The sequence below is a fragment of the Loxodonta africana genome, chromosome 25 (genome assembly GCF_030014295.1).
Source record: "Loxodonta africana isolate mLoxAfr1 chromosome 25, mLoxAfr1.hap2, whole genome shotgun sequence".
Taxonomy (NCBI): domain Eukaryota; kingdom Metazoa; phylum Chordata; class Mammalia; order Proboscidea; family Elephantidae; genus Loxodonta; species Loxodonta africana.
The window spans coordinates 50,388,219-50,411,736 of record NC_087366.1 but is presented as its reverse complement, the minus strand read 5'-3'; the positions used below and the strand labels follow the sequence as shown (position 1 = coordinate 50,411,736).

General features: G+C 47.5%; 1 protein-coding gene across 4 annotated transcripts in view; it reads left to right on the top strand.

Moving 5' to 3' along the window:
• The window catches only part of EPHX1 (epoxide hydrolase 1), a 79,444-nt gene that overhangs the window by 33,022 nt on the left and 22,904 nt on the right, over positions 1-23,518 (top strand). Inside the window, exons 1-2 of one of the 4 annotated variants that reach the window (XM_010591069.3) lie at positions 4,646-4,927; positions 11,538-11,709. The exons of 1 other annotated variant lie outside the window; for it this stretch is intronic. The gene's annotated coding sequence lies outside the window, so the exon portion shown is untranslated. Of the gene's footprint in view, positions 1-4,644; positions 4,928-11,537; positions 11,710-23,518 lie in introns of those variants that run through there. 2 more of the 4 variants (XM_064276818.1, XM_003410934.4) reach the window with 2 other exon arrangements.

The following is a 23,518-nucleotide window of genomic DNA, read 5'->3' as shown; positions in this document are numbered from 1 at the left end:
TGTTGATGTATTAAGACACACCTTTGTAGTCTTTTGCCTCCAAGTCATGATGGGAATTGCTACAGTTAGGGCCATTTTTAGAGGGGCACATGGAAACTGTGACGTGGGCTATAGCTAATAGCCTGGCCATTCAGTCTGGCCACTGACAACCCTCGGACTGACATATAAAGCAAGTCTCTCTGGAGATGAGACATCTGGACAAAAAAAAAAAAAATTAGTCCTGTTCCTGAGAAGCCTTTGTTATTTGTGTGGATAGTCATCAGAAAAGCCCCTATGCTGAGAGTAGAAAACAACCAACGAACAAACCAGTCTTACCAGCTGACTGCTGAAGCTGGAGCAGTGTTTACTCCAGAACAAAAAGATTGGCTGAGAAAGTGATACAGAAGCTAGAAGAGAAAAAAATTAGTGAGAGAGAGACAAGAAGAGACAAAGATTGGAGAGAGAGAGAAAAGCTGAGACTAGGGAGAGTTCTAGACAGTGAGGGTCTGAGAAGAAGAAGTAGCCCGTAAGAGAAGAGAGACAGAGACACATAGAATACAAAAAAAAGAACAGTGTGAGATTGAGAAACAAAAGAGGGGGAGGCCAAGATATTTGGTAGGCAGTGTGGGAGGCACTCCCCTCTATTACTTGGTTTCTACCCTTTCGGGGCCCTCTAGTTGCTATACTTCTACTTTTGATTTTTGAACCTTGTCTCCTCAAGCTTCTGATAAAGTTTGTGTCCTCTAGGTTACAACAACTCCGAGACTATACAGGGTTCCCAGCCCATTCCTGACAGTGAGACCGCCGGCCCTTACAGGTCTTTAGGACAGACAGAGATTTTTACTCAGTTAGACCAGTGCCCCTTGACATCTTGAAAAACTTACAGAAGAATCATCTTCGCCTCTACCCCTCTAAGATTAAAGGGACCAGTATTAGAGGAGGGAATGAAGTAGGCAGTCCTGAAACGGTTGTTAAGGGTTATTAACCATCACAATAGAGGGTCCCAGACAGAGCTGGAGAACAATGTAGAACAAAATTCTAACTCAAAAAGCAAGACCAGGCTTGCTGGCCTGACAGAGACTGCAGAAACCCTGAGAGTATAGCCCTCAGATACCCTTTCAGCTCAGTAATGAAGTCACTCCTGAGGTTCACCTTTCAGCCAAAGATTGGACAGCCTATAAAACAAAATGAGACTAAAGGGGAGCACCAGCCCTGGGGCAGGGACTTGAAGGCAGGAGGGGACAGGAGCTGGTAATATGGAACCCAAGGCTGAGAAGAGACAGTGTTCGCATGTCGTGAGGTTGTTAACCGATGTCATGGAACAATGTATGTACTAACTGTTTAAGAAGAAACTAGTTTGTTCTGTAAACCTTCACCTAAAGTACAATTAAAAATAAAGAAATCAAAAGATGCATTGCATTGGGCAAATGAGCTACAAGAGATCTCTTTAAAGTATTGAAAAGCAAAGATGTTACCTTGAAGACTAAGGTGTGCCTGACCCAAGCTATGGTGTTTTCAATCGTCTCATGCATGCAAAAGCTGGACAATGAATAAGAAGGACTGAAGAATCGACACCTATGAATTGTGGTGTTGGTGAAGAATATTGAAAAACCATGGACTGCCAAAAGAATGAACAAATTTGTCTTGGAAGAAGTGCAACCAGAATGCTCCTTGGAAGCAAGAACGGCAAGACTGCCTCTCACATACTTTGGACATGTTGTCAGGAGGGTTCAGTCCCTGGAGAAGGACATCACGCTTGGTAAAATAGAGGGTCAGTGAAAAAGAGGAAGACCATCGATCAGATGGATTGACAGTATCTGCAACAATGGGCTCAAGCATAGCAACAATTGTGAGAATGGCGCAGAACTGGGCAGTGTGTCATTTTGTTGTGCACAGGGTCGCCATGAGTCAGAACGGACTCGATGGCACCTAACAATGAAGAGGGATAGGGCAGGTTTTCTAAGGCAGGAGGATCTGAGGTTTAACGGTGCTGCAGAAGTAAAATACAATAGCAATGAATTGCTAGAAAAATGAAATAACAAAAACACGAGCTTGGACTTTTTTTGTTTTTAGATTCAACTGACAAAATTGCTGTATTAAATTGGTATAAGGGTTTGTAAGTCCCTGGGTAGTGCAAACTTAATGAGCCCTGCTGCTAATCAAAAGGTTGGAAGTTCAGTCCACCCAGATGCACCTCTGAAGAAAGGCCTGGCGATGTCTGAAAAAATCAGCCATTGAAAACCGTATGGAGTACAGTTCTACGCTGACACACATGGGGTCGCCATGGTCGGGGTGACTTCGCAGCAACTGGTTCTGGTAAGGGTTCCAAAACGCTTACATTCCATTTCTGTACTCACCTCAGCAACCCAGGTCAGCGAGCGGCACCATATCTTTTTCTAACGCGGGGGAGGAGCCTTGGGGTGGCTGAATTGTTCCCGGGTTCCTCAAGTAAACAGCGGCAGGGCAGGACTGAACCCGAGTGGACCGAGCAGCGGGATTAGCCTGGGGCGGCCGCGCGGGGCGAAAACGTGCCCAGAAGCAGCCTTGGAGCCGGAGGGACCGGGCGCGCTCGCTGCCGCCGGGGCCTCGGAGCGCCTGAGGCGTGTCTGTGAGTGCAGCTTCTGGGCCAGGGCGACAAGGGACTGCGCTCCCAGGATCCAATGTGGATCCGCATCCCACTGGCGCCTGAGGCGCAGCCACCCCCTCTGCGCCGCGGGGCCCCGGGTGGACCATGGGATGGGGGGATGTGGTCGGGTCTGCACCCTGGGGCAGGGGCTCAAATATGGCCTCTAGACAGGCCACCCCTAACATTTTGGGGCAGCAAGAAATATGGAAGACAGCTTCCTGGCCAACTGACTGGAAAAGATCCGTATTTATGCCTATTCCCAAGAAAAGTGATCCAACCGAATGTGGAAACTATCGAACAATATCATTAATATCACATGCAAGCAAAATTTTGCTGAAGATCATTCAAAAACGGCTGCAGCAATACATCAACAGGAAACTGCCAGAAATTCAGGCCCGTTTCAGAAGAGGACGTGGAACCAGGGATATCATTGCTGATGTCACATGGATCCTGGCTGAAAGCAGAGAATACCAGAAGGATGTTTACCTGTGTTTTATTGACTGTGCAAAGGCATTTGACTGTGTGGATCATAAACTATGGATAACACTGCAAAGAACGGGAATTCCAGAACACTTAATCGTGCTCATGAGGAACCTTTACACAGATCAAGAGGCAGTTGTTCGGACAGAACAAGGGGATACTGATTGGTTTAAAGTCAGGAAAGGTGTGCGTCAGGGTTGTATCCTTTCACCATACCTATTCAATCTGTATGCTGAGCAAATAATCCGAGAAGCTGGACTATATGAAGAACGGGGCATCAGGATTGGAGGAAGACTCATTAACAACCTACCTTATGCAGATGACGCAACCTTGCTTGCTGAAAGTGAAGAGGACTTGAAGCACTTACTAATGAAGATCAAAAGACCGCAGCCTTCAGTATGGATTATAACTCAACATAAAACAAAAATCCTCACAACTGGACCAGTGAGCAACATCATGATAAACAGAGAAAAGACTGAAGTTGTCAAGTATTTCATTTTACTTGGATCCACAATCAACAGCCATGGAAGCAGCAGTCAAGAAATCAAAAGATGCATTGCAAAGGACCTCTTTAAAGTGTTGAAGAGCAAAGATGTCACCTTGAAGACTAAGGTGCGCCTGACCCAAGCCATGGTATTTTCAATCGCATCATATGCATGTGAAAGCTGGACAATGAATAAGGAAGACCAAAGAAGAACTGACGACTTTGAATTGTGGTGTTGGTGAAAAATATTGAATATACCATGAACTGCCAAAAGAACAAATCTGTCTTAGTAAGAAGTACAACCAGAATGCTCCTTAGAAGCAAGGATGGCGAGACTGCGTCTTACATACTTTGGACATGTTGTCAGGAGGGATCAGTCCCTGGAGAAGGACATCATGCTTGGCAGAGTACAGGGTCAGCTGAAAAGAGGAAGGCTCTCAAAGAGCTGGATTGACACAGTGACTGCAACAATGAGCTCAAGCATAACAAGGATTTTAAGGATGGCGCAGGACCGGGGACCGGGCAGTGTTTCGTTCTGTTGTGCATAGGGTCGCTATGAGTCGGAACCGACTCGAGGGCACTTAACAACAACAACCCTCCCCTTGTCACCCCCATCTCCCTGCCCACCCCTTGCAAGAGGCTCACCTCCGGCCTGGAAGTGCACGCAGACTTGGGAAGCGGCACCCCAGCCTGGGAGCGCGCTAGGGCCATTTGGGCAGGAATGCCGGTGGTCCGCCACCGCGGGGGCGGTGGGCATGGCCGGGAGTAAGGCCGTGGCCCGAGGAGGACAAAGCGGGGTTCCCTTGCCCAAACCGCCCGGCGAATGTTGCCTCCAGGAGCTAATATCGAGCGGTGCATCTCACTGCTGCGGTGAAATTCACTTGTTCGTCACCGAAGTTCTAAAGCTGATCTCCAGGTCTTTAAGTTGCAGTGTGCTTTCTTGTCATCTCTGTTTGTACCCCCCCTCACCCCCCCAGTTTTCGCTTTCCTCTCGCCCCGTTGCTCCTCTTTACGGAGGAAGGGACCTGGGAGAAGGCCAACCCGCTCTGTGCACAGAAGAGAAAACGTGGGCCTGCGCGCGGTTAAGGGTTCACTACATAGCAAAGCCGAGGCACGTGATCCGGTTGAATAAAGCGCCGCAGAAACCCGCGTGGCGTCCCGCCTCCCGCACCGGGCGCAGGGCCCTGGAAGGGGCTCATTGGCTTCGAAGCTTCTGAGGCCTCCACTTGCTCCGCCACTTGGGACCCGCCTCCCCACCCCACACCCCCATTCACCATTGTATAAACGTCTAGGGCCAGCAAGCCTGCATCGCCCTCAGGCGCCGGGATCAGCTGACACTCTCTCCCGGTCTGACCGCTGTGAGTATCTGCCCGGGCGGTGGGGGCGACCAGGCGTTTGGCTCGCCAGCTCAGGGTACCGTACGTGCGTGCTGGATTTGGGAGCTGCTGGGGGAAGCTGTTGAGGACACTGGGCTTCACCTGTCTGCAACCTTCTCTGAATTCAGCATAATTTAATGTAAACATTCTTAGGAAGCCACACGCCCCAGAAAGTACCATAGCCTTCTGGTGTGGTGGTGGTTTTCTTCAGGGGTCAGGGCTTGGGGGGACGTTGTGGGAGCCTTTTATTAGTCACACTGAGTCTAACTTGGCAGTAAAAAGCTCCGAGAGTGTTCAGCAGTTTTTAATTTATGTTTGTTTTGTTTTTGCTTTCTCAAATTTCCACACCCAGGAGGGCAGTGTGGTGACTTTCTCCTGCTTCCTTGAGGAAGTGTGGGCAGTGCAGGCACTGTTGTAGGCACTGGGGCACTAGCAGGGGGCATCCCCTCCTGGAGTTTGCACTTTGGTAGTGGTGGGAGGGGCGGGATGGACAACAGAATAAACTTTTAAACAGATGTTAGAAGATGATACCTGCTGTGGAGAAAAGTAAAGCACGAAAGAGACAAGGGGATTGACAGGTGAAAGGAGAAGGGCTTGCGGAGGGGACATTGGAGTAGACTTGAAGCCGGAATGGAGCAGGCTATGGTGCTGTCTGTGGGGACAGGGCACCAGGCTGAGGAAAGAGCAAGAGCAGAGGTTCTGAGGCAGGAGCGTGCCTGCCATGGAGGTGCTTTATGTTCATGTTTGCTGAGCGTGGGCCAAGCTGCCCACCAGTACCCTTTGGTGTGAGTGACCCAAATCGAACCCTGGGCCAGCCTGAGAGCGAGAGGATCCCAACCTTTCTGCTTACCATTCCCCTCCCCCCAAATTCCAGGGAAGAGCCTCCCATGGGAAATAATTGCTAAGCAAGGCAGCAGGGATGAACCGCAACACCACAGGCTACAATCCACATGCTCTCTGCCTACCCTGCTGCCTCTCAGCTGTACCTTAAGCACACGGCCTGGCACAGACTTAAGGGTAGGGATGTCTGTGGGAGGGGACTGAATGAGGGCTTTTTGGGCTGAGGGACCTTAGGGAAAGGGCACCCGCCCACTGAGGAAGTGGAGTCTCCTGCCGTGGTATTCCGGTTCATGCCTGTTGATAATCCTGCACCAACTGGAGCTCTAGGGCCCCCCCATCACAAATGCACAGCACACCCTCACCCCATTGACATGTCATTTGTTGTTGGTTGCTGTCGGTTGTTTCCAACTCATGTTGACCCCATGTGTGCAGAGTAGAACTTTTCCATAGGATTTTCAAAGCTGTGACCTTTTGGAAGCAGATGGCCAGACCTGTTCTCCCAGGCATCTCTGGGTGGGTTCCAACCACTCCCCTTTCAGCTAGGAGTTGAGTGCTTAACCATTTACATCCCCCGGGGACTCCATCGGCATAGAACCCAACAAGTCCTGGCTTGGTGATTGCTCACCTGGTACCTTGACTCTCCCTTTCTAGCGTCTTGGTCCAGGATGTGAAGGCAGGGGCTGCCCAGATTCCATTTCTTGATTCTTGAGTTGAGATGCTCAAAGAAATGCAACACAGCTGGGCTTACAAAGTAAGGAGGGTAGGTGTAAGCTGATAACCACCTGTGAAGAAGTAGCTCAGAGCACACCCACTCAGGCCTGGAGTGAACACGGAGTAGGCATGTGGTGTGATTTGAGGGGCCTCTTGTATCTTATGTTTAAAACCCACCTCTGCTTACTGTTGTTGGGTACCATTGAGTCGATTTTGACTCAGCAACCCTATGTACAATAGAACAAAACACTGGCTGGTCCTGCACCATCTTCGTAGTCATTGCTAGGTTTAAGCCCATTATTGTAGCACTGTGCCAGTCCATCTTGTTGAAGGTCTTCCTCTTTTTCGCTGACCCTTTACTTTACCGAGCATGATATCCTTCTCCAGGGACTGGTCCCTCCAAATAACATGTCCAAAGTACGTGAGATGAACTCTTGCATCCTCGCTTCTAAAGAACATTCTGGCTGTACTTCTTTCCAGATAGATTTGTTCGTTCTTCTGACAGTCTGCGGTGTATTCAATACTCTCACCAACACCATAGTTCAAATGCGTCAATTCTTCTCTGGTCTTTCTTATTTGTTGTCCAGCTTTTGTGTGTATATGAGGCGATTGAAAACACCATGGCTTGGGGCAGACGCACCTTAGCCCTTAAAGTCACATCTTTGTTTTTTAACATGAAAGAGATATTTTGAAGAAGATTTGCCCAGTGCAATACATCATTTGATTTCTTGACTGCTGCTTCCATGGGTGTTGATTGTGGATCCAAGTAAAATGAAATCCTTGACAACTTCAGTATTTTTTCTATTTATCATGATGTTGCTTATTGGTCTAGTGAGGATATTTGTTTTCTTTATGTTGAGGCATAATCCGTATTGAAGGCTGTGGTCTTTGATCTTCATCAGCAAATGCTTCAAGTCTTCTTCACTTTCAGCAAGGAACGGTGTGTCATCTGCATATCGCAGATTGTTAGTGAGTCTTGCTCCAATCCTGGTGCCGTGTTCTTCATATAGTCCAGCTTCTTGGATTATTTGCTCAGCATATAGATTGAATAAGTATGGTGAAAAGATATAACCCAGACACACACCTTTCCTGATTTTAAACTAGGCAGTATCCTCTGGTTCTGTTCAAATGACTGCCTCTTGGTCTATGTACGTGTTCGTCATGAGCACAAATAGATGTTCGGGAATTTTCATTCTTTGCAATGTTATAGATAATTTGTTATGATCCACACAGTCGAACGCCTTTGCGTGATCAATAAAACACAGGTAAACATCTCACTTCTGGTAGAGCCCTGAATTTCACCATTAGTGATTCATTTCTTTGAGAGGTAATACAGTGATGTGGAAAGAGAGTTGACCTAGACAGAGGGCCAAGCTCATGTCTCAGCTCTGCCAATAATGAGTCCCCTCCCTCAGTTTTCTTATCTATAAAATGGGCAGTTTGGGCTAGACAATCTGCAAAGCTTGCAGCTCTAATATGTGATGATTCTGTGGTTAAGTCCCAAGGGGGACTCAGGAAAGGAAACATATAGGTGGGGAATGGTCAGTTTTGATAGGGCCTGGTTATTGGCCCTGCAACCTACGCAGGGCCTACTGAGGGCAGCTATGCATGGAGTGAAGGTCCTAGCCCCAGAGGCGAAGCCTCAGACAGAGGGCAACGGCCCTAGGTCGAAGTGGGAGGGTCACTGCCCAGCCCAGCTGGCCTCCTGGGGTCACCCGTGGGCTGCTCGTGGGTGGTTCTCGCGCCAGGCCTGGCGGCTTAGGAGCAGGTTTCCAGGAGGCTGTGTGTGGTGAGGTGGGAAGCTGTGGCGCGGAGAAGGCGTCCCAGCGGCTCCCCTATTAAGAAGGAACCAAAGAGGAGAAAGTAGTTGGGGGCACTCCAGGAAGAACTGCCGCTTGCCGAGGCAAGAACTATGCAACCTTATCCATGGTTATGTAACTCAGAAAGCTTGTACAAACTAAGCTCTAAACCAAAGCAACCTCTTCTGCCCTCAGGGTTTATTTACCTTCCTGAGGGGAGGTCATAGTCCATCCTTTCTCACAGGAGGTGGCTACTGTAACTTTAACATCTAGCCTGCAGGGCATTCCTCCCATGGGTTCAGAGGCCTGGAGTGGAGTGTTGGTGCCCACAGGACCCCCACAGCCATCAGTGATTTCCTTTTGCCACCTGGTGGGTGGGCGCTGACTTAGTGCAGGGCCAGCTGCTGCCAAGCCATACTCTTAGGTTCCCCAAGGCCTAACTGAAAGTGTTTGCATTAGAAAAAATGCTCTTCTCTTTGAGAAGCTCAAAGATTTTCCAGAAAATTCTCTAGCTAATCCACAAACTGGGATCACAGGTCTTGTCCCTGGCCAGGTGCAGGAGTTTTTGCCACCTTTAGCATTTGAGAACATCAGTAAGCTGACTGATTGAATTTGAGTGTCTCCTTGGCACTTACTAACTGGGTTGACTTGACCAAACTACTTAACCTCCCTAAGTTTCATTTTTAAATCTCTTTAAAATAGAAAAAACTACCCTTTATTTCTCAGGGTTATTCTATTACATGAGATGCTTAAAGAACCTTCTCACCCCGGTGCCACAGTCTGGGCCTCTCTGGGCTTCCTCACAGAAGGTTGTGGCACTCAGACACATACCTAGTGCCCTGGAAGGATTCTGAAAGTCTCCCCTGGGCCTGGCTGGCTGGCTTTAGCTGCTGTGGCCTGCACTTTGGGCTTGTGAGGGCTGCAGGAAGGAGATCAAAGTGCCTCCGTGAAGCATCTGAAAGGCCAGACGACAGAAGGCCATTGGTCTTCCACTCCTTCTCTGAGGGCTGCCCTCTCGGACTTGACCCCAGCAGTTCAGCCTGGGCACTTGACTTTTCCTACTGAATGAGAGACCTTTGCTGCATTGCGTGGTGACTGTGGTCACGTGAGTCAAACAAACTTCCTGTTAGACTTGGAGAGTAAGATAACACTTTGGTTTCAGTGCTAAATCTAAAGGCTGTCTTTCTAATACACAGTACTGGGGAAGCCAGCACAACCTGTACAAGGCAAGGTCATGGTAGGTCCATAAAAAAAAAAAAAAATACACATCCAAACTCCCTGAGGGATGGAATTCCGGGGCTTAGGGCTGTGGGGACCATGGTCTCAGGGAACATCTAGCTCAACTGGCATAACATAGTTTATAAAGAATATGTTCTACGATCTACTTTGGTGAGTAGCATCTGGGGTCTTGAAAGCCTGTGAGCAGCCATGTAGGATACTCCACTGGTCTCACCCCTTTGGGAATAAGGAAGAATGAAGAAAACTAAAGATACAAGGAAAAGATTAGTCCAAAGGACTAATGGACCACGCCTACCACGGCCTCCACCAGACTGAGTCCAGTACAACTAGATGGTGCCTGGCTACCACAACTGACTGCCCTGACAAGGATCACAGTAGAGGGTCGTGGACAGAGCTGGAGAAAAATGTAGAACAAAGTTCTAACTCCAAAAGAAAGACCAGGCTTGCTGGCTTGGCAGAGACTGGAGAAACCCTGAGAGTATGGCCCCTGGACACCCTTTCAGCTCAGTAATGAGGTCACTCCTGAGGTTCACCCTTCAGCCAAAGATTGAACAGGCCCACAGAACAAAACAAGACTAAAGGGGCGCACTGGCCCTGGGGCAGGGACTGGAAGGCAGGAGGGAACAGGAAAGCTGGTAACAGGGAACCCTGGGTTGAGAAGGGAGAGTGTTGACATATCATGGGGTTGTTAACCAATGTCATAAAACATTATGTGTACTAACTCTTTGATGAGGAACTAGTTTGTTCTGTAAACCTTCATCTAAAGTACAATTAAAAAAAAAAGAAATAAAATAAAGGCTGTCTTTCCAGGCATGATTAACCCCTGTGGTGACAAGGGCCCAGTGGCCGTTGAGTCATCTCTGACTCATGGCGACCCCGTGTGCATCAGAGTCGAACTGTGCTCCATAGGGTTTTCCACTGGCTGATTTTTCAAAAGTAGATTGCCACATCTTTCTTCCAAGGCGCCTCTGGGTAGACTTGAATCTCCAGCCTTTTGTTTAGCAGCCAAGTGTGGTAAACTTTGGTTTTGGGACTCCAATGACAAGGGCAGTTCAGGGAAATCTGACTCTTACTCTTTGGGAGCAAAAGGATATACTTTCACACCTTCTGAATTTTCTGCCTGCGGCAAGACTCATTTGTTGGACCAAGGTGTTCCTCTGAGGAGGCAAGGGCAGCCCAGTCAGCACAGCTTCCGGGGGAGGGAGTGCACCCTTCCTCTCCGGGTTATCTGCCTCCCTCCCGAAGAGGTAGGACTTCTGGACACTGCCAGCAGGGCTGCTGGCAGAGTCACCGTGATACTCTATTAATAGTGAACATCTTCATTTCAGAGTCACCCCAGAACGTTTGATTGAACTCTATGAGTATTTTTAGCCTTTCGTGACTCTTCTTTTTGTAACCTAGACATTGACACAAACAAACTAACCCCCACCAAGACACTGACAGCCAGAACATTCCTGGGAACTCCGAGCCCAGTAATTAGGGCTCTTCTCAGTGAAGCCCACTGACCCCCTCCCTACTGCTCCGCAGAAGAAAGCTGGCTCTCCGATTACCCAACTGAGGGCCCAGTGAACAGTGCTATCCTGTTAGGTGCTATTGAGGAAGCTTCCAGACCATAGGGCACATTGTTGAGGAAAAGGAGGCCAGGGGTGAAGGGCGGGGGAGGTGCAGAGTGTAGTTACTAGCGGGAAGGAAATCAAATCCGGTGTATCATGTGGCCCACTCCTGTTAATTCCCTGAAATAGGAGTTGTTCTCTATTTGAATAGAGAATGCTAAGTATCAAAATTCCACCAGAGGCGATGCTTTTTCCTTGTGCATGGTGAACTGTGTTCCACTTGGGTTTTCTCCCTCTGTGAATTTAGAACCAGTGGAAGACTCTGGGAGTTTTGCCTTAACTGGCAGAACGTGAGATAAGGCAGAAGTTTGGATGAACCCCCCCACCCCACCCATGAGCATGAGTGTGTCAGCCTACAATCTGAAGACAGCCTCTTTGCTCTCTCCCCAGAGTACTACCTTCGGTTACATAGTTTAAAGCTGCGTGGTCAAGCAGTTCGTAGTGGCTCCCAGCGCAAGGTGTTTGAAAACTGAAAGCAGCCATCACTCTCTCTGAAGGTGCTCAGAGCCAACCAGCCTCCCGAGGGGTCCTCCCCTTCACCTGTCCAGAACCTCCAAGACAGGTGAGGATGTAGCCTCTCAGGCCCTCCTACAAGAGGCTCCCCCACCTCCAGCTGTTTTTACTCCCTTTTGTTTTGGCCATGAGGACCCTGGGCGGTGCAAATGGTTTGCACTCAACTACTAACCTACAGGTTGGCAGTTCAAACCCACCCAGCAGTGCCACAGAAGAAAGGCCTGGCAATCTACTTCCATTAGATTACAGCCAAGAAAACCCCATGGTGCACAGTTCCACTCTGTCACACGTGGGGTTGCCAAGAGTTGGAATCAACTCTACAGCAACGGGTTGGGTTTGGTTTGGTTTTGGCCATGGTGTGTGCCACAGAAGAAAGACCTGGTGGTTTGCTGCCACAAGACTGCAGCCAAGAAAACTTCATGGAGCAGTTCTACTCTGAAGTACATGGACTTTCCATGAATTGGAACAAGTTTGGTTTTGTTCTAAAGCTACATTTTTCCTCTCCCTTGGCTGCTGGCTCTAGGCTGCCCTCCTCCCAGGGCTTGGCTCAGTGTCTTAAACAGAGATAAACAAGACCCTTGGCCTGGTGCAGTGTGCTCTCCACAGCCCAGCTCAGCTGCATCCAGGCTCGCCTGTCCTGAGTCCAGGTTCATGTCAAGGAAATGGCCAAGGGTGGGAAGGCTGGCAGTCTGCCGGGCTGTGAGCAAGCAAATGTCAGAGGAAATGTCCCCTGAGGATCTGACCCCATCAGTCCTCAGCCATCCTGCCTCCCAGACTGGTCTCTGCTAATGTGAGCATGGCTGGAATTTGGGGGAATGTTGTAGGGAAGCCCACGGGAGCCCCATCACTTGGGCAGCTGCTGATGGCAAGTTGGTGGCCGGAACTTTCCCGTTCTTCGTTGCCTTGGGAGGCCAGCCCTGGAAGAGGAGGGAAGCCATCTGTTTTTCTCTTTCCATCGATCTTCCCTACGTCTTCCCCCCATATCCCCCTAAGGAGCAGCCAGGCTGGGGGGTAATGGGCAGGGCAGAGCGGTGTGGGGCACAGGCCTGAGGGAACACATGGACCCTCTGAGCTTCCCCAGGAGGGAGGCATGGAATCCCTTGCCTTCACAAGCAAGTGGTATAGCCCTTTTAGCTCTGCTGGCTTGCCTCCTGCCCCAAGGTGCCCAGCTTCGCCCTGCTGTAGGAAACCCCTGCCCAGGCTCCTCCGAGGCAGTCCCTACATCGGGCCCACTTAGACCTCTGCCCTACACGGGCAAGTGTCACCGCCCTTTTAGCTCCCCTGACAAGCCTCCTGCCTGAAGGCACTCTGCGGGTCTGGAAACCCATCGCAGCTGTCTCATGCCGTCACTAATGTTACACCTCTTTCTGTCTCCTGGGTCCTTGGTCCAAAGGACGTACTCCATTCCAGACTCTTCTTGATAGCAGTGAGGTTCTTTCCAAACCTCTGTGGGATTGGCTCTTTCAAACCTAGCAAGGTGGCAAAACTGAACAAGTCTGGTGGTAGCCTATAAAACCAAAAAAAAAAAAAAAAACCAAACCCATTGCCGTGAGTCAATTCTGACTCATAGTGACCCTACAGGTCAGAGTAGAACTGCCCCATAGAGTTTCCAAGGAGCGCCTGGTGGATTTGAACTGCTGACATTTTGGTTAGCAGCCATAGCACTTAACCGCTACGCCACCAGGGTTTCCTGTGGTAGGCATAGTCACCTTATTTGCATAGTAAATGGTCCAGTCACTGCAAAAGTCTTCCAAACCTTTTTTACTTAGTCCCAGCCAATTCATTTTGTAGAAGTTACAAGATCATGACTAGACAAGCCATATAAAAGCAATTCACTGCATTGCAGAGCACCAGGCTTTCCTGCTGGTGAGAGTCTGAGTCTGGGTCACTGTCAGGAAAATGTCAGGCAAACAGCACAGCAGAGGAAGGAGTTTCTAGCATGGATGCCAGAGCCTCAGAATCTCAGGGCTGTGCCACCATCTCAGTCTTTGTTCTTGAAAAACACTGGAGTTCAGCCTCGTGATGCACTTTGCCAGGGCTTGCACACGGTAAATGCTGAGTCACCGTTAGCTAGCACCTTGCTACAATGTTAGGAGCATTTTCCAATTGTGAGGCTCTGACCATGTGCCTGGGTTTGGGGGTGGGAGTCTCCAAGAGCAGGCTGGCTGGCCCACCCCCTCATGTGCTGCAAGCTCCTGGGTCTGATTCTCATCTTTTTAGACCCAGAAACCTGATTAATATCCCAGTGCACCTGGGGTCCAGGTTTGCCAGTCTTCTTTTTGGGGAAAACTTGCTGTAGTACCACGTGCCATCTACTCAACCCCTTTCCTGCATCCTATGGTCTCTCTACAAACTAGACAGAGAAGTCGGTTGTGTGTTATTCCTTAAGGAGAATTCAGCCATCTTTTTGTTCAAGAATTCTGATAATTTTCTATGCTGTTATTCAGAGAATTTTAAAATTCATTCACTCATTCAACAGACATTTTCTGAGCTTCTGGTAAATGCCAGGCACTGGGAATACAGAGGGAAGCCAAAGCAGACACAGTCTCTGCCCACAAGAGGCTTACTTCCAGTGGAGGTGCCAGTCTCAATCACAGAACCACACAGACCCACATGACAGTGGCAAGGGCTCGGAATAAGAGGTGTGCTGTGCTGAAATAGTCCAAGAGAGGTTGCCTGGAAAGGGCTGCTTGATCTGAAACCTGAAGGATGAGCAGGAGTTAATGAAATGAGATGGGGAGGGAAGAGTATTCCAGACAGAGGGAACAGTATTTGCAAAGCCCTGTGGCAGGAGGGAGCAAGGTGAGTATAAAGTACTGAAAGAAAGTGAGGGAGCTGGACAACGGAGGGCAGAGAGGCTGGCAGGTCAGACCACACAGGGCGTGAAGGCCACGTTACCAGTTGTTTGGTCTCAAGGGCAGTGGGAAGTTATTTACGGTTTTATTAGGGCGTTTGACATGGTCAGGATTCCCCAGGTATTGCAAATGCCTGCAAACTGAAAGGTTTGAGGTTCAGTCCACCCAGAGGCAACTTGGAAGAAAGGCCTGGTGATCTACTTCCAAAACATCAGCCACTGAAAACCCTACGGAGCACAGTTCTACTCTGACACACCTTGGGTCTCCGTGAGTCAGAGTCGACTTGCTAGCAGCAGGCTAGGTGTAACATGGCCAGACTTGCCTTTCCAAAAGCTCACCCTGGCTGCAGAGCAGTAAGTGTGTTGAAGCGGGCAGGGCAGGTGTGCGTGGACCACCTGTGTGGTCCAGGGGAGAGACCCCAGGAACCTGAGCTGGTTTGTGGTGGTAGAGATGGATTCTAGATGTATTTTGAGGTAGAGCTGCCGGAACTTGCTAATGGGTTGGCTTGGATATGGGTGGGACGGAGGAGAGGGGTGTGAAGGACATCACCCGGGTTTTGGCTTGGCAGTGGGAGGGTAGATAGTTTACTGTGAGACACAACCCCAGAAGAAGACAGCGTTCAGTGGGACAGGATCACAGTACAATTTCAGATGCACTGGAGAAGGCTTTGAGATGCTCAGGAGCAGTCATCAAGTTGGCAGGTGGGGATCCAGGTCTTAGTTCAGAGGAGGTCTAGGTGAGAGACGCCCACGTGTCCATCATGTGCACAGCGGTGGCCACAAGCCACGTTCACGGAAAGGATGGCCACATCTGAACACCAGTCTCTGGCACCTACTGTTTCTCCCATTCACTCAGCCAGGCCAGCTTTGTTTGCCCAGTTTGACATTTGTCACCAGGCCTCTGGCCTTCTGATGCCTGTGGGTTCTGGATTCCCTTTTGTCCCATGGGCACTTGGGCAGAGAAAGTTAGGCAGAAGACATCCCAGCCGCAGCTGCTTGAGCATGTCTTTCTTGTGTGGTGAAGGCGTCCAGTTCACAGTTAAAGTGGAATCACGGCGAAGACTTGACCTGATGGTTTCATATTTTTAAAACATGTATAATCATTTTATTTTTGAGTAGATAATACATGCAATTGGTAAAAAAAAAAAAAAAAAAATCTTTTCAAGGTACAAAAGCACGTTCAGCGAATGCTTGCTCCGACCCCTTCACTAGCTCCCTAGGTCCCTCCTTGCAGGCAGTCACTGCTGTTACCAGTGTCTTAGGGAAACTTCCAGAGATAGCCTTCAGCATGAGTGTATGTGTTTGTTGGTGCAAACAAATGGCGCCTGCTCATCACATACACTTTTCCGCACCCTGCTTTTTTCATTTAATTGTGTATCTTAGGAGCTCTGGTTGTGTAGTGGCTAAGAGCCTGGCTGCTAACGAAAAGGTCAGCAGTGAAAATCCACCAGCCGCTCCTTGGAAACCCTATGGGGCAGTTCCACTCTGTCCTATAGGGTCGTTATGAGTCGGAATCGACTCTCCAGCAGTGGGACTGGTTTGTTTTGTTTTATATCTTAGAGATCTTTCCGTATCGGCGTATTTAGATTTGCTTTGTTTTTAGTTGCTGTTCCATTGTATGGATTTGTCAGAACTAATTTCACCAGTCCCTGATTATGGACACTCAGGTGGTTTGCAACCTTCTGCTTTTACCAAAAAAAAAAAAAAAAAAAAAAGTTGTCAATATACTATGTTACTTTACGTAAGTGCAAGTTCAATATATAATACATTCAGGGGATAAATTCCTATAAGTAGAATTCCTGGGTGGAAGGCTGTGTGTATTTTACATTTGGACAAATATTAAAGATTGCTTTTCATCCAACTTTTTATTTAAAGAAGTCTGTGTACTTTGAGTTAAGTGGAATGATACCCTTTCTACCCTCAGGGCTTCATCCCTAAGGGCACCTCTTCAAAAAGGACCACCTGGTGCATCTGTCTGCTCTCTGAGAACATGCTTTTTATCTGATTAGGGCAGAAGGAAAACCTTATTGGTAATGTGTTTCAGAGGTAGAACATTAATATAGCAAGGAAACTTTTGAAGACTGAGAATTAGTTTTTTTTTTTTTTAATTGTACTTTGAGAATTAGTTCTTGAGAGATTGTCTACCTGGGGACTTGATATATTTTCTTTTCCCCCTGATTTTCTCAATTAGTTAGGATTATGTTAGGCTTTATATAATTTTTGTTGTGGTTGTTAGCTGCCATTGAGCCAGCTCCTGTGTTAAAATTGAACTGCTCCAGAAGGTTGCCTTGGCTATAATCTTCACAGAAGCAATTAGCCAGGCCTTTTCTTCTGTAGAGCTGCTAGGTGGATTCAAACCACCGACCTTTGAGTTAGGAACTGATCACAAACCACTTGAGCCACCCAGGCTCCTTTTAGGCTTTATACAATAGAAAACCTAAAATAATGGTAGCAAGGCACCAGTCCAAATCTCTTATTTATTTTCCAAAAAAGAAGACTTATCAGCACGTTACAGACCAAATTATAGGAAAATAATTCACTTGCATTTTCAATATCAATCTTAAATCATACATATATTTTAAAACTTGTATTTTTGCCCCAAATGTTACAGAAATACTAAGTTCAATTAAATCATTGGACTAATTTACGTTTTTGTTTTGTTTTTATTCTCTCCTTTTACTTTTTTTTTTAAAGTAGACTATTTTTTGAACAGTTTAGGCTTACAGAAAAATTGTTCAGGAAGTACAGAGAGCTCCCATAAACTCCCCCCCGCCATACTGTTCACCGTGGCGTCACTAGGGTTGGTGTCACCCAACGCGGTAACTCATAGTGTCACCCTCGCCACCCATGTAAGACAGTGGCAAAGGCCCTGAGATTGCAGGGTGCCTGTTTGAGAAATAGCAAAGACTCTGCTGTGGTTAGAGGAGAAACAAGTAGAAGAGAAATAGACTATAAGAGAGGTAATGGGGGTTGAACATGGAACCTAGAGACTTAGTAAGACAGAGAACAGAGGGGTCCCAAAATCTGCATACGAAGTAACAAGAAATGGGCCAGGGCACAAAAACAAAGCCATTCCCCAGAAAAATGGGGCAGGGTATCTAAAAATAGCCAGCAACCTTCTTTAAAGTTGCCTTTCAGAAGCAGCTGGAGAAAACCGGGCCCAGGGACATGCACAGAACATACACCTGTGACCACTGTGTGACCTTCCACCAGGGGCAGTGAGGGGCTACAGCCCCAGCCGGGAATCAAACCTGGGGAGAGGGAGACTGTGCAGGCGTGACACCCCATAATAAGTCCTGCTAGGAATCCCAGAGGCCTCCAGGATGGGAGCCATCTTGGAAAGCTGCTGCAGGCGCACCTTAGTTAACATATTCCCGCCTGTGCCTATGAGTAAACATGAATCTTTTCCCGCCCAAGAACTTTTAAAAACTGGGGCCTGTCTTTTATTCTGTGAGACAGGGGTAAGCGTTGCTCTAGGCCCTCCACCTATCCGCTTGCAAGCCTCTGCAATAAAGCTTTGCTCATGTGGAAAACTATGTGCCTTACCTGCTCATTCTTGACCAGTGAGAGGCAAGAACCTTATTCTGGTAACACGTGGACCTCTTCTCTTGCCGGCCCCACAAAATCCTTAGTAATGTTCTTGTGTAGATAGTAATTCCCTGGACGTAAAAGTGCCTCTCTTTCTGCAAGCCGACGGGCAGGCAGAGACTGGGGTGCTAGGGGATGACCTCCTTCCTGCGGGTTACTGAGTCCCTGCTCTGGCTCCGTGAGAAGCGCAGCGACCCCAGCCCTGAGGTCATGGGGGAAGGGGGCGGAACGTCAGGGGCGCCGGTAGACTGGCCCAACCCCCAGGATCCCGGGCGCCTGGATAGAGAGCCGGGAATGGATGGTGGATCCGCACTCCCACTCAGCGCTCACTAACAGCTGGGCCTCCTCTAGGGCCACCTGAGGCATGCTGCAACCTGGGGGTACCTCCACCGGAGACCCCCTGGCCTTCGAGGTTCCCTTTTGGCACATGGATTTGCTGGCTCTTTGACGTGTCAGAGAAATTGGCAGCCAGTTGGGCTGCGAGGTAGCTCCGGGTGGCAATGGAAAGGGTTAGAGCGAAGCTCTCGGGCTAGGGAGGGGAAGGGGCCTTGGAACAGAGGGGGCTTCTCGCGCCGTGCGCCCCCTCATCCCAAGCTGGCGTGCATGCGATTGGCACATCCCTCCAGGGGCAGTGCTCACGCGGCCCGTCCCCGCCCCACCTGGAGAAAGGCGTAGTTCCTGGGAGTTGGCGTGAGAAGGGCGGAGATGGCCACCCAACTCCTGGGCCCAGCGCGGGTCCTGGCGCAGTCGCGGACGGGGGAAGGGCAGTGTCTCAAGGGCGGTGGGAGGGAGGGAGATCTGCCGCCAAGCCGCGCCTAGAGGCCTGGCCGGAGCCCCGCGGGTGCGCCCTTAGATGGAGGACTAGGGCGCCGCACAGGGCCCAGGCTGGCGTGCGCGCTTGGCTCCTGCTTGCAAGCCGGCGCCTGCATGTATCCGCGGTTTGGGCAGGACGCGCAGCTCCAGCACTGCCTGGCTGCCTCGCACGCTGTCACCTCCTCTGACAGTGTCACCCCGCACCTCCCTAGAGACGTCACAGTTTGTCCTATAATATCTTGCATTTCTGTGATACATTTGTTACAGTTGATGAACCAATATTTATCTTTTCAACAGTGCTGAGAACAAAGCACCTATTTTACTTGGCCTCCTAAGTTTAAAACTTTCCTTTGGAAATCAGACCCAGAAAGACAAAAGTAAAATAAATAGCTCCACTTGCATTGTCTGTGACTTGCAAACATTTCACATTTAATCAGTCTTTTAACTGTTCAGGTCACTATATTCTCAACTAACTTCTTCAACTTGCACACTCATTCCTGATTTTCTTCAGGTTTCATAAATGCATGCCCAGAACGTGCCTTTGGTATAAAAAAAATTTATTAGGAAATTAAACTGTGTATAAAGTCGTTGCGGTCCATTCCGACTCATAGCAATCCTGTAGGCAAAGCAGAACTATCTCATAGGGTTTCCTAGAAGTGGCTGGTGGATTTGAACTGGGAGCTCTTAACCACTACGCCACTTTTCCTACAGTTGTCGCTCATCATTAGGTTTCCTTCTAAGCTCAGCATCTGGTAACTAAGTGACTATTAGCCACTAGTCACTGTGTTTAAAATCAGCCATGAGTCAGAGCTTCCCCAATGGCAACTAACCAACAACAAATTTTATGACAAGAAAAAAATACACTGTCCTTGTGAGGCAGACTTATTTCCTTGGGGAAGGTAACCATGACCCCCCCCCCAAAAAATAATGCTTTCATTCTGAAAGGCTCCCAGCCACCACCCCAGCTTTTCCAGCACAATTATTTTTAAATAATTTTTATTGTGCTTTATTTAAAGTTTACAAATCAAGTCAGTGTCTCATATATAAACTTATATACACCTTACCATATACTCGCATTTACTCTCCCCCTAATGAGTCAACCCGCTCCCTCCTTCCAGTCTCTCCTTTCGTGACCATTTTGCCAGTTTCTAACCCTCTCTACCCTCCCATCTCCCCTCCAGACAGGAGATGCCAACACGGTCTCAAGTGTCCACCTGATACAAGTAGCTCACTCTTCGTCAGCATCTCTCTCCAGCCCATTGTCCAGTCCCTTTCATGTCTGATGAGTTGTCTTCGGGAATGGTTCCTGTCCTGGGCCAACAGAAGGTTTGGGGACCATGACTGCCGGGATTTCTCTAGTCTCAGTCAGACCATTAAGTCTGGTCTTTTTATGAGAATGTGGGGTCCGCATCCCACTGTTCTCCTGCTCCCTCAGGGGTTCTCTGTTGTGCTCCCTGTCAGGGCAGTCATTGGTTGTGGCCGGGCACCATCTAGTTCTTCTAATCTCAGGATGACCAGCACAATTATTTTGTCAGTATCATGGAGAGTGCATTACAAAGACAAACCACAAAAAAGCTAGTTGGCTAAAATATATTTCTGCAATTTCTAGAGGGTCACTTAAGCTCTAATTTCAGGTGCTAGCATGATAAAGCAGGCGCTCTCATTTTGTATTTTCTTCCTTCTGAATTTTTCATGGTGTTTCCTAAATGCTGCTTTTTTTTTTTAATTGTGTTTTCAGTGAAAGTTTACATGATACTGCAAAAACTCAACTTTCACTGAAAGCACAATTAAAAAAAAAAAGCAGCATTTAGGAAACACCATGAAAAATTAAGAAGGAAGTGAAAATATAGTGACCTGAACAGTTAAAAGACTGATTAAATGTGAAATGTTTGCAAGTCACAGGTAATGCAAGCGGAGCTATTTATTTTACTTTTGTCTTTCTGGGTCTGACTTCCAAAGGAAAGTTTTAAACTTAGGAAAAAAAAAAAAAAAAAACTTAGGAGGCCAAGTAAAATAGGTGCTTTGTTCTCAGCACTGTTGAAAAGATAAATATTGGTTCATCAACTGTAACAAATATACACCTTATATACACCTTGCTATATAGTCCTAATTGCTCTCCCCCTAATGAGACAGCACACTCCTTCCCTCCACTCTCTCTTTTTGTGTCCATTCCACCAGCTTCTGACCGCCTCTGCCCTCTGATTTCCCCTCCAGACAGGTGATAACCAACATAGTCTCATGTGTCTACTTGATCCAAGAAGCTCATTCTTCACCAGTATCATTTTCTATCCCATTGACCAGTCCAATCCCTGTCTGAAGAGTTGGCTTTGGGAATGGTTCCTGTCTTGAAATAATAGAAGGTCTGGGGACCATGACCACCGGGTTGCTTCTGGTCTCAGTCAGACCATTAAGTCTGGTCTTTTTACAAGAATTTGGGATCTGTATTTTTTTTATCCCACTGCTCTCCTGCTCCTTCAGGAGTCTTCTGTTGTGTTCCCTGTCGGGGCAGTCATCAGTTGTAGCCAGGCACCATCTAGTTCTTCTGGCCTCAGGTTTATGTGGCCCTTTCTGTCTCTTGGGCTCATAGTTACCTTGTGTCTTTGGTATTCTTCATTCTCCTTTGCTCCAGATGGATTGAGACCAATTGATGCATCTTAGATGGCCGCTTGCTAGCATTTAAGCCCCCAGACGCCACTCTTCAAAGTGGGATGCAGAATGTTTTCTTAATACATTTTATTATGCCAATTGACTTAGATGTCCCCTGAAACCATAGTCCCCAAACCCCTGAGCCTGCTACGCTGGCCTTCAAAGCTTTCAGTTTATTCAGGAAACTTCTTTGCTTCTGGTTTAGTTCAGTTGTGCTGACCTCTCTGGTACTGTGTCTTGTCTTTCCCCTCACCTAAAATAGTTCTTACCTGTCTAATTAGTGAAAACCCCTCTCCCTCCCTCCCTCCCTCCCCACCTCGTAGCCATCAAGGAATATTATCTTCTCTAAACTATTTCTCGAGTTCTTGTAATAGTGGTTTTATACAATATTTGTCCTTTTGCAGCTGACTAATTTCACTCAGCATAATGCCTTCCAGATTCCTCCATGTTATGAAATGTTTCACAGATTCATCACTGTTCTTTATCCAAGCGTAGTATTCCATTGTGTGAATATACTGTGATTTATTTATCCATTCGTCCATTGATGGGCACCTTGGTTGATTCCATCTTTTTGCTGTCATAAACAGTGCTGCAGTGAACATGGGTATGCAAATATCTGTTTGTGTAAAGGTTCTTATTTGTCTAGGATATATTCCAAGGACTGGGATTGCTAGATCTTGTGGTAGTTCTAGCTTTTTAAGGAAGCGCCAAATCGATTTCCAAAGTGGTTGTACCATTTGACATTCCCAACAGCAGTGTAGAAGTGTTCCAATCTCTCCACGACTTCTCCAACATTTATTGTTTTGTGTTTTTTGGATTAATACCACCCTTGTTGGAGTGAGATGAAATCTCATTGTAGTTTTTTTTTTTTTATTAACTTTTATTAAGCTTCAAGTGAACCTTTACAAATCCAATCAGTCTGTCACATATAAGTTTACATACATCTTACTCCATATTCCCACCTGCTCTTCCCCTCTTGAGTCTGCCCTTTCAGTCTCTCCTTTCGTGACAATTTTGCCAGCTTCCCTCTCTCTCTATCCTCCCATCCCCCCTCCAGACAAGAGCTGCCATCACACTCTCAAGTGTCCACCTGATATAATTAGCTCGCTCTTCATCAGCATCTCTCTCCCACCCGAAATCTCATTGTAGTTTTGATTTGCATTTCTCTAATGGCTAATGATCGTGAACATTTCCTCATGTATCTGTTAGCTACCTGAATGTCTTCTTTAGTGAAGTGTCTATTCATATCTTTTGCCCATTTTTTAATTGGGTTATTTGTCTTTCTGTAGTTGAGTTTTTGCAGTATCATGTAGATTTTAGAGATCAGGCGCTGATCGGAAATGTCATAGCTAAAAACTCTTTCCCAGTCTGCAGGTGGTCTTTTTACTCTTTTGGTGAAGCCTTTGGATGAGCATCGGTGTTTGGTTTTTAGGAGCTCCCAGTTACCTAGCTTTTTCTTCTGCATTTTTAGTGATGTTTTGTATACTGTTTATGTGGGCCAGGGCTTTTTTTTGTTGAGAGTTTTTTTTTATTATTATTACCTTTTCAATCTCTTCTTTTGTTATGGGGCTGTTCGGGTTTTCAACGTCATTTTGTTTGAGTAGGTAGTGTGTTTCTAGAAATTTGTCCATTTCCTCTATGTTTTCAAATTTGTCGGAGTATAATTTTTCATAATATGTTGTTATGATCCTTTTTTATTTCAGTTAGGTCTGTTGTAATGTCCCCCATTTCATTTCTTATTTGGGTTATTTGCATCCTCTCCTGTTTTTCTTTTGTTAGTTTGGCCAGTGGTTTGTTGATTTTGTTGATTCTTTGAAAGAACCAACTTTTGGTTTTGTTGATTCTATTGTTTTTCTGTTCTCTATTTCATTTATTTCTTCTCTGGTCTTTATTATTTCCTCTATTTCATTTATTTTCTTCTCTGGTCTTCATTATTTCCTTTCTTCTGGTGGCCGTG